Raw genomic sequence first — 5,803 nt, forward strand, 5'->3', positions numbered from 1 at the left:
CTTAACATGCTTGGCAATAATTACATATTAGCGTTATAACTTTTTCTTGTCATTTTTTTTTTTGGGAGGGGGTTTGTTGTCTAATTTGTAAGCTGTAAACTGGGCTCTTCCAGTTTTGAAAATAATGGGAGGAAATGCTTATGCATTTGAAATGCCATAAGCCTCTTGACTGTTTGTATATCGCTATTGCTCCATGTAATTGTAGAGCTGGATATCAAAATATTGATTTATGTTATGTACCAATCATGTTTAATACGTTTTAAAATATGCTTTCCAATAATATAGTAATAATACTAGTGCTTTTTTGATGTGATATAAACTTTGCTGTTATGTAAATATAAATAAATAAATAATTTTATGATACATATATGCCCTAAGAAAATGCTCATTTTACAAAAAACAATGGAGAACTAAAATTATTTTTAAGTTTTATTTTATTTTTCGAAGAAAAATAGGCCAGACGATTAGTTCCCAAATTGCATTATAATCTACCCATACATTATACATGTCTATTATTTTTATAAGCTAATATGCATTATGTGCTATAAGCAAAAAAAGAACCCTTACATAATATACTTATTTAAGATTTGATAGTTAAGCATAGAATGTTAAGATATGTAAATATATAAAAATTGTGTGATATGCAGGTGAAAGCCCCTAAAATGTTATTATATGATAGTTTAGTTTTATTTCTACAGTTTCTAATGATATAAAGAACCTTCAGTAATTATGCTATTAATAACATTTAAAAATAATAAACATACAAATCATCCTAATTTTATTTCATTTTAATTTATGTAATTTCTTATTTGGTTGATGATAATGAAAATTATGTATATAAAAATATGCCAAATTTATTATATAGTCAAGTTGATCCGAGCACATTTAATGAACCAATGAATTCTAGAGATTAAGGCTTTTGTAAAGAGGCTATTAAAGAAGTAGATTTAAATATTTCTAATAATAATTGCTTTAATTGAATTGTCCCTAAGTTCTAAATCTAATTTTTTAGAAACTTCATCATGAGATTTATTATTTTTCTTAATAAATTACAAAATAAATAAATAATTATCAATAAAAAAAGCCATTTGAACCGCCCACACACAATATTTTTAAAATCAACTTTACAAAAAGCTACCGTCACGATTGAGTGTCATATTTTCATTTAATTCTAATATATTAAGTTCACTTTTTATAAAATATGCCGAAATCTTTTTAGGTTTATTTTTGTCTTTCTTAACATAAGTCAAATCTAGAACATCTACTCTCCTAATCAGATCATCAGATGGTCGACAATTAATATAACCAAACCATCTAAGACGACCATTTTATTCTCCTCAACATAATTTATTTAAAAGAAAGGATAAAGAAGGAATAATATCAAAATAACAGAAATAACCTTTTCATATTATAACCATGCAAATATTCATATTTTCTGGCTACACAACCACAAAAAATTACCTGGAGTTAACCATGGCCCTGCATCTCAAGCATTTCATCAAGAACCTTCAGTCTCTGCAATCCTTCACTGATCAGGAATCGAATTTTCTGTTGGTCATCACAATGCCTGTTCTTCTCCATTTCAAGCCTAATTGTCAGCCTGAGATCATCTGGCAAAAAGCCTTTCCAGTTCAGTTTCGAAGTTATAGAAGCATTGAATCCATTCTCTTTAGCAAAAGATTAATTAAAATATTGGAAAGCTTACATACATACCATACAATTCTTATGTATTTACATATCTAATACCAAAAGTTTGATATTTATGATTATAACACTTTGTTGTCATAAACCTATGCTTGAAAAGATATGCTTTACTTCTAAAAAGTTAGTAGAAGTGGAATTTTTGACGTGATATTAAAAATTTGAGTGTTATGATGTGAATATGAAAGTATAGGTGTTTGATGTGTAAATACATTATAATTATGTGGTATGTATGTGAATGCCCCAAAAATATTTTAACAGTTAAAGTTTATGGTAACAAAAAATCATTCAGCATGTAGTAGCAATAAGCACCAACTTGTTTAGTAGGTAAGGCCTTGGTCAAGATCCTCAAACCAAATCTCACATATAACAATAAAAAAGTTAAGATGTATGAGGTAGCTAAATTTTAAATTTAGCTTAGATTGAACTAAATCATTCAAATATTATGATAAAAGGTACAAGATGTGTGAGAGAAATGAACAATATCTTCTAAAAGGATGGCATATGTATGATATTCTCCTCCTAAATTTTCCTTTTAATCTAATCTAAAGTTTTCTGTGTGGATTGAATTTCTTCAAAATTTGTGTTCATGTAACAATTCATCCAAGCACATGAGAACTACAAGGATGATTGAATGATGTATAGATGCACTTTCAAAGTCTAGTTTCACCAATATATTCATCAATTAGAATCTCGAGGCATTTATAATATTAAAATCTTCTTGAAAGAAAAAAATAATAATTCTCCTAAAAATAGAAAATTTCGCGTGTGCGTGTGTGTGTATTTGAAGGAATGGCCAGAGGCTATTATACGAGCCTCCAACCACCACTAATGTGCCTAAAAATTCGAGTACCACCTCCTTAAAACCAACGGTGTCAGAGGGGATTCGAACCCCCGACCTGAAGGGTCTTATACCGTGGATGCCAACCAACAAGCCGGCGTTTACATAAATTTCATAATAGATTTACCTGAAGGAGGCGAGACTCAATGATGGCAATGCGATGAATCAGACTTCCTTTAACCTGCATCTCTACAATGGCCTCCTCCATGTTCCTCCACCCTCTCTTCTTCTCCCAAACAGAGCTCTCAGATAAGCTGCCGCCGTCAGTCGCCGTCATCAACTCCTCCACGCCGCCGCTCGATCAACACGTGCTCTGACAATAAATGCCTTGAGATCCAATGCTTGAAACATAGTTCTTCAAACCTTATTTCTATTATTTCATGTCATGGTAGTCCTTCCCTGTGATGCATATCCAGAGTTATCACTATCTTGCTTTAAGAATCTTCTGAAAGAGAATGGGAAGAGATGAATTATTTTGAAGCTAAAAAAAAATTGTTTTCAAACTTAGAAGTTCTAAGAATTGGCCACTCAATCATTCTGAAGGAAGATTTTTGTAATAAAGGAAGAAAATAAAGTTAAGGATTGTTAAGTCCTATTTCAGTTTCCCTAACACTGAACTAGCAATAGAAGTAATTATAAAGTATCAACACTATCAGCGATAACTTTTCAGTAAAGCATCATTTGTAATGTATGCAGATGTCTTGTTGATTAATGAACAAAAGGAACATTTACATAAAGACCACACAATGCTTATGTATTCACATATATCTAATACCTATACTTTAAAAATTACATGCATAACACTCAAATCTTCAACAGCACATCAAAAATATCAAAATTATTAACTTCTAAAAGTTAAATTCATCTTTTCACGTATAGGATTATGATATCAAGGTGGTATGATTGCAAATATCAAACTTTTGGTGTTAGAGATGTAAATACATAAGAATTGTATGGTACGTATGTAAATTTCCCTAAACATAAATGAAATTGTATGAAAAAAAATGATATTCATGCACCCTTAGAACATGCTGAATATATGATTGCTTTCATAATTTCAACTGATAATGATTATTAAAACATTTCATTCAAAAGTAGATGAAGAGGCAAAAGTAGAACCTGGTTGATTAGCTTGCATGAATTTGAACAAGAGTACACCTACAATCTCAAACAATATCAAATAAAAACAGGTTTAAGTTCCATGTTGCTCAAGTGGGCCTATTTAATCCAAATGAGAATATCATGCGCGTTTTCTTGGGAGAATTTTGATTGATCCATCTAAACAAAATTAAGCCCAAAATCTGCATTTTTTTCTATTGATTTTTTTGAGTGAAGAATTACTCTTTGAACAATTAATTCGTCTATTTATTATGAAAAACTAGTCGATTTGTCTCACAATGCATAAAACAATCTTGCAAATATTAAAAAATGGTTAGGAATAAATGAAATGGGTGATTTAGTAAGTGTTGTCCTTAATGGTTTATAAGAATTACATCAAGTTACTATTAGGTGTTCAGGATGTCATTAGAAATCAGTAAACACACCCACCTATTTGGAGATTAGGACACCAAAATGTAGAAGAAAATGGAGCGAAAAAGAAATCAGGAATTTTGCGCCATCCTATAATTACACAACAATCCCTTCTCCCCATTTAAAACTAGGAGTTTTAGGGAAATTTTAAGTTGTGTCTAATTATTATTTAAAGCTAATATTTCTGTTTTCTGGGTAATTTTCTGGTTTTGTTCATATCAAATGGCGCTTCCATTTCTTCAGTAGCTTTCTATCAAACAATCAAAACTTCCGAGAAACATGAACAAAATGTTCTGATTGCTGAACCAGAAACATCTTTGCTTGTAGTTGAAAAAGTGTTTCAACATATTTATTTACTTGAAATATCTTTAATAGATAAAATAACGTTAAGTTGGGTATACAATGAGACATGCGTGTAAGAAAAAAAGAAAGTAAAAATAACCTTTGCAAGGTCCGGTTATGATCAGGATAATACCAAACAAAAGTTGGAAAGCCAATTCTTAGTGTTTGTAGAATTTGATTACTTGATCTTAAAGCTATATAGCAAGAAATAACTAAAATTATCAAATGCACCTACTCCATTTCAATGTTGATTTAGACTAAAAATAAAAATCAATGCTTTAAAATACGTGTCATACAAGATCATAGCGATAATTTATATCGGTCGTTTAAATTAAATTAGTAAATTGGATAATCACTTCTGAAGTTACACTAATTCATGAAAACCAACTCTACAAAAGAAGATTAAAGTGAATCAAAATATGAATAAGGAATACAAAAAATTGAATGAACAAATAAAATCAGGAAAAGAGAAGAATTTCACATGAATGGAGTATTGGCATATAAGGGTTGACTGTGGGTCCCCAATTATTCAGGATTAAGAAAAAAATATATACATGAAGCTCGTTATTCTGGTTATACAATCCATCAAGAGAGCAATAAAATGTATCATGGGTTAAAATTGATATTTTTGAGATAGATGACTATTTCTACAAAATTTGTTAGAAAAGTTTTACAGGAGCCTATACATAGATTGCGTATTAGTAAGAAACATAATGGTTTGAGTGAGGCGTACAAAAACTTGTCAAGGAAAAAAAGAGAGAAAAACTAAATATCACCAAGTATTAGAGTTATTATAAGCAAGTAAAAAACCCTATAAAGAGTTTATTAAGATATGTAAAAGCTATAAATACTGATGCTTTATACAATACACTTGATACTGTCGAGAAAATGAAATAAATCGGATCATTAAGCAAAGAAATATGATATCTAAAGATTTTGATCAAATAAATGAGAAGAAAAGATAACACCAACTGGCTAGAAAAAATATGTCAGATAAAAACACTACTTTGTTAATCTAAGAAAGTGTAAGTTGAGGTCCAAATGAGATACATATTCAAATTTGAATATTAATAAGGAAACAATAACTGTTTGGTAACAAATATTTTCAATAGAATTTCAATGATTGAAGAAGAAATATTTTGGTGTTAATATCTAAGGATAAATTAGATGTTTAGGAAGTGCTAGATATAAAAAGAGTTAAATTTATGATACTTACAATGAAGTTATAGGAGTGTGATAGAATATAAAAACAAATCTATCACGAAATTGCTTTTGTGTTAAGATAACTAATGAAAAATTATACACTAGAGAAATAATCTTCATATAAATTTTATTGATCTTGCGAAGAATCACTATAGGAAATTGCAAATTAGCGTCAAACGAATTTTC

The sequence above is a fragment of the Phalaenopsis equestris genome, unplaced genomic scaffold (assembly GCF_001263595.1).
Source record: "Phalaenopsis equestris unplaced genomic scaffold, ASM126359v1 Scaffold000096, whole genome shotgun sequence".
Classification (NCBI taxonomy): domain Eukaryota; kingdom Viridiplantae; phylum Streptophyta; class Magnoliopsida; order Asparagales; family Orchidaceae; genus Phalaenopsis; species Phalaenopsis equestris.